Raw genomic sequence first — 6,307 nt, forward strand, 5'->3', positions numbered from 1 at the left:
AATGTCTCCTGCTCTAATTGATGGAGGGAAAAATCAGACTGACAAGTGGCTGGGCTGCAAAACTACTGCATTATTGCTGCAGGCCCTCGTTATATTCATCTTTTGTTATTACATGTCAGATCATCTAACGTTCTTTACTCCAATTCGGTTTGAAATGTGTATATTTATAGTGCCACTTCCAAGTAAATGTTACCTGGTCCTGCAAAGGCACTTCACAGGTCAATCATAAATTTAGACTCACACTAATTGACATAAAATCCAATTTATTTAAAATCATAAAACCAGTCAAATTCTATTGATAATTTAATGCTAAGTGGTAAAAAAAAAACTTGGGAAAACCTAGAGAATTTCCCAAGTTATTGACTTTACAGCAATTCCTCATTCTAAGCATAGATGAAAGGAGCAGCTCTCTTTTATCGCAAAGAAACCTTGAGCAGAACCCGGCTCAGTGTGAGCGGCTGTCTGTCGCAACCAAATGGGGGCTGAGAAGACCCTAATGGAAATAGAAAAAAAACATAGTGAAACACAACACAAAAGCAACGAGCAATGGAAATCGTTTTTATAAGAATGAAAAAACAAAGAGAGCACATTTGCTGTACTTAATGGCAGCTATAGCTTCCATCAACATCTTCAACAGGGAAAGAACCAGAGCTAGACGCAGAAGTACTGACCCAGGAATAGCTTTTCCTATTGGACAAAAAAAATTATATTACTTAGAGTTAATGGCAGAGTTCAAATACAAGGTTCGATCAATGACAGCATCCAGAAATAACCCCAAACTAAACAAGCAGGCTTGAGGGTTAGACACTAAGGAAAGAACGACAGAGCCCCAAATGGCTGTCGCAGAACGGGACACAGCTAATCAGAGACGCACTGGGCCAAGATTATTTTGTATGGAAAGAAAACACAAGGCGAAAAGGGAGCAATAACTGTAGAGAATGCATAAATGGTGGGTAAAGCCAACAGCAGGAAAAGGTCATCATGATCAATAACCTGTAAAACCGCTCTTTGAACACGCTTTATTAGAAAGGACCGTTTTAAGTCGTGTTGCAAATGGAGGAAGGGTATGTGCCTCCTCACAAAAGAGCATCCCTCAAATTCTACCTTTAAAACAAAAACTCAAGGAAAACTAAAAGTAACTTTAAATAAATGTAAATCAATTTGAATAAAAAGATACATAAAAAATAACACCAAGAACCAAAAAACTCAATTTTAGAAAAGAAATTAAGCATTCATTTCAATTCAATTCAGTTTTATTTATATAGCGCCAGTTCATGAAACATGTCATCTCGAGGCACTTTACAAAGTCAAAATCAATCATATTCTACAGATTGGTCAACAATTTCCTATATAAGGAAACCAGTTGATTGCTTCAAAGTCCCGACAAGCAGCATTCACTCCTGGAGAAGCGTAGAGCCACAGGAAGAGTCGTCTGCATTGTCCATGGCTTTGCAGCAATCCCTCATACTGAGCAAGCATGAAGCGACAGTGGGAAGAAAAACTCCCCATTAACGGGAAGGAAAACCTCCAGCAGAACCGGGCTCAGTATGAACGGTCATCTGCCTCAACCGACTGGGGGTTAAAGAAGACAGAGCAGAGACACAAAAGCACAGAAGCACACATTGATCCAGTAATCTGTTCTACATTAGATGGAAGTAGCGGGTGAGCCGTCTTCTCTGGATGATGTCACAGTTAACAGAACGCCAGACCAGGTGTACCTACTATGAAGAACAAAGAGAGAGAACAAAAAGTTAAAGCTGAAATGACAAGCAATGCAAAACTGGAGAACAGTAGAACTCAGTAGAGTGAGAAAAATAGTTCCTGATGTCCTCCAGTAGTCTAAGCCTATAGCAGTCAGGCCTATAGCCTTGTGTCATTTTATAACATAACTTGTAAAACAAGGGGACCCTGTAACAGAAACTGTTTTTTTTTTTTTTTAACTAATGTATGTAACTGGACAAAATCTTTGTCGAACTACACAGCCGAAAATAGTTTTTTTAGAAAAACCTTAAATGTTGCGGGGTTGGCACCTTGGATCATGTGTCGTTTTCTTTTAAACCCCCTCCCTGTCTTTCTGTTCTCCACACGAACGGCAGCAGCACCAGCACTGACGGCAGCCCCAGCAGTGAGTTCACAGGTTGCGTGCGTGAAATGTGGAGCCGGCTTCAGGACTTTTCGCGATTGCCGCAGAGTCTGCAGCAGGTTTCCCCCGCTTTTACCTCCATCCCTGAGACTCTTGTTTGTGTTTGTGCAAATGAGCGCGACATCTGCAGCCACAGATCACAGCGGGCCGCTGATACCAAAGACAGATGTTCTGCAGCCCGCCCTCCTGCTTGTTGGACTGTGTTGCACGACTCGGCTCACTTCTCCTATGAGAAAAAAAGAAAAACAAAGAGAGAAAAGGAGCTCTGCATGAGCTGTCGACGGAGCAGGTGGATGACAGGGTCTGTGGAGGAGGAGAGCCTCTGAAAATTTATTACCTCTGCCGTGGTGCAATTCTCGGCCGCCGCACTAACCGTTTGCAGACAAAAGGAGTTCACTAGGCCACTGACTTCCTCGGGGGTATCTCTTCGGTTATGGAGCTACCCGTCTGACACAGCAAGCTTGAAATAAAGAGCTTTAAAGTCAAATTAATGGCCTCAGAGTCAAAGGTATGTAAATGCCTCTGCCAAGACATCAATTAGCCAAATTCTATCATCATAAAGGGTTTGCATTATTTCATAGTCAATCATTTTAGAACGGGGAATGTTTGCCAGTGCTCATTTCATAAATCCTGTTAAAGACATCCTCATCCAGCTCTGGATATATGTCCAGTCACCCCTAAATGCTGGTGTAAGCGTAGTTCAGCAGCTGCAGCATCTATGAGGAGACAGAGGAGGAGGAGGAGGAGGGGGGATTCACTCCTCTTCCCTTCCACCTCACCACTCCTCCCTCTCTCATTAATGACCAATCAGTTAAAAACTTTATTGGTCCCAACCTGCTCCGTCAGCACATTTTTTTTTTTTTTTTTTTTTTTGCTCCCTCGTCTGTTTCTCTCAACCAACCCATGAAAACACCTCGTTCCCTCCTTTCACTCTGCATCATCTCTGTCTGTCTCTGCGAGCCGCTTTCTTCTCTCTGCCTCTCCTCTGCTGCTGCTGCTGCTGCGCTTCACATCCTCTTTCCTTCCTTTTCCTCCCTGGCTCATGCTCTTCTCCCTCGCTGCAGCTGTCCCCTATTTCTATATCCTTTTTTAAAAAAAAAAAAAAAAAAAAAACTTCCCTCATCGGGGGAGTCGAGAGAGAAGATGAAACTTTTGATGCGTCCGTGGAGAATTTAAAGAGACAGTGTGTTTTGAAATATTTGCTGTTCAGTCTGTCTCCGTCTGTATTTGAACACTCCTGCTCCATATATAGGCCCTTACAAATGTAATGATAACCCTCAAACTTATTTCACAGCTTGTCACTTTGAAACCCCAGTCCTTGGTCGTCGTAATTTCACGTGACAGACCAACACAAAGAGGTCTATTACTGGGAAACGGAAAAACGTCCAGCTTTGTAAATCTACAGACTGCAATTTTTGCCCATTCTTCTTTGCAAATTAGCTCAAGCTGTCAGATTGGATGGAGAGCTTCCTGCCACAGATTCTTCAATGGATTCTTAAATCTAGCTCTGACTGAATTTTTAAAGTCGTCCTTCTGGAAGGTGACTCTCCACCCCTGTCTTAAGTCTTTTGCAGCCTTTAACAAGTTGTATTCCAGCATTTAGCTCCGGTCAGCTTTCTCGCTCCTGCTGAAGAAACGCACCCGCACAGCATGGTTCACAGTTCCAGTGCCGTGCTCAGGGTGATGGTCATTGTTGGTTTTCCGCCATAAGTTACATTTTGCATGTGGGCTAAAATGTCAGATTTTAGTCTCATCTGACCAGAGCACCCTTTTCCAAACGCCCACAGCATTCCCTACCAGAAAGAAAACCGAAGCTTGTCAGTCTGATTCTTCCACAAGGGGTATACTCATAAAATGCAAAGCTAAGAAAAAGTCTGGTTGCCTCCGATTAAAGCCTGATGACCCGGATGACCGGGAATTTGCACAGGCATGTAAAGCTAATAGTTTTCCTGTTGTCCCTCATGAGCTGTGGATCTCAAAAGCTGCCTTGAGTAACCCAGATTTTTGCTCTCGTAGTCCAGCTGGTCAGCTGAGGTGGTGGTCCATGTCTTGGTCGGTGTTTGCAGTATTGATGGTCTGAACAGTGCTGTGACAGGTGAGAGTTTGGGATACTGTTTCATGAACTAACCCAGCTTTAACTTTCTCCACAACGTTCTCAAGCAGTACCTACACTGAGATCAAAATGACATTTACCAGTTAGATGACTTCTGAACACAGTTGGTTGCGCTGGGTTTTATTCAGGGCTATCGTAGTAAATGGGGCTGAATACAAAAATCAAATTTTTCTTAGATAGATAAATTGTGAAGCTATGCTTTAATTTGTGTTGCTCTATCACAAAAGTTTCACAACGAGCAGATGTGGTAAAAAGTGGATATTTCAAATGAACTTGCAGGGATAATTATTTGCATTTATTTTGAGCTAAACTCATGATATATGCCTTTATTAAACTTATTAAACTTTTTTATTTTTATGTCAATCAGCACCCTCTACAAGTACTGGCACTGTTGACAAAGGCATATAAACGCCTTAAAAGTGTTGTGTATATTGTGTTTTCTATTAGACGAATACACTAGAAAATCCCACACAAAGTTTAATTTTTTGACAAAATCACACAATTCCACGCTTATTTTCGCCACTAACATTACCTGTAAATAAAATATGATTGAATCAATTGTGTTGATTATTCTTTAAGTTGATTAAAGTGTCTAGGAAAGTTTATTTGATAATCTAATTCTTCTTTCTTAGGCTACAATTAAGATGTGACACTGAGCCCTTTTATTTTTTTATTGCTCTTCAAAATAAAAAAGACAAGATAACATTGAAATAAAGTAAAGCAGACATTTGTTGATCTTTCCAAATCAGGAAATTGAAATACTAGTTATGTACCTGTTTTTTTTTTATTTGTTTTTTTTTTGTTTAAAACCACCAGAACCGTGACAAACAACACTGAAAGGACCCAACTTTGACACACACTGGCTCAATCCGGATACCCATATAGAATAAGGACTTTTTAGCCAAAGTGAAAGTGTGTCAGCGGTAGCCATGATAAGTGCTGTCTGAATAGTGCAGTCAGTAAGGAAGGAGGTAGGAAAATTTGCCTGTATGCTCCCTCCTGCGGCTAGTTTTGCCAAGGAACCCATCAGCGTCCCTTACTGGTGCTAAGAACCTTCAAGGTATCTCACAATCTTTGCGTGACATGACGTACCAGCACAGCCCCCTTACGTAAATCAACGAACATGTATGGAAAGAAGAGAGCGAGCACTTTGTAGTTAATTTTCAGAAAGCTGTAGGCTCAGAATTGACTCGCGTCATCCATGTGCGTTTCTGTCATGTAATGACGTCGGAGGTAAAGGCTGTCCAAAATCCACACAGCCATCCTAAGCTCCTTTCCTCCCCACGATAGAGTTCTTACTGTTGATCCCGTGAAAGGTCAAGGAAGAGGAGCTAGAAGCTATTATTAAAGGTATTCGGATGTATACAGTTCTCCACTGTAAGGAGAACAAAAGTCTGCAGCAAAGATATGCTCCACCGAGGCTTCGTGACAAATTTATTTTAAGGCTTTTGCACACAGCTTTTTCCGGCATGCCAATAATAGTGACGGGTGCTGTATCGCATTAATGCATAGAATAAACAATGCTTCTGCCTCCTGCAGCATGAGCAACCAAAGTGATGCAAAAATGTTTTCCACTCTCATCTCACCAAGCCTTTACTTTCACAGGAATAACCTCAGGGCTTTATAATATCTGATGTGTTTTCAAGAAAATAATTTCCCCTCCGTATGAAACCAAACCCAGACATGTCGAAGAGGGCCTATATTTTATCACTGTGGACAGATGAAATAGAAATAGAAATATCCTTTACTGTTCCACAGTGGGGGAAATTTAGGTGTACCAGCAGCAAGTAACGGGATGTTTACAACCAAGGAAAATACTGTACAGTTATCAAAAATAGCATACTCAGATTAAATGAAATGCGCAACTGGGTAGGGTGGTTTGAACGCGTACAAAACGTGTATGTATGCCTGTACATATCAACGTTGGCAATTTGGTGGCTGGCTCTTTTATTATTCACAATCTATTTTTGTGCAAATGCATTTAGACTGGTCACATTCTACCTTTTTGGAGATCACTGTTCTTATTTCTGTGGAATAAAGCGACATGGCAC

The sequence above is a fragment of the Fundulus heteroclitus genome, chromosome 3 (genome assembly GCF_011125445.2).
Source record: "Fundulus heteroclitus isolate FHET01 chromosome 3, MU-UCD_Fhet_4.1, whole genome shotgun sequence".
Taxonomy (NCBI): domain Eukaryota; kingdom Metazoa; phylum Chordata; class Actinopteri; order Cyprinodontiformes; family Fundulidae; genus Fundulus; species Fundulus heteroclitus.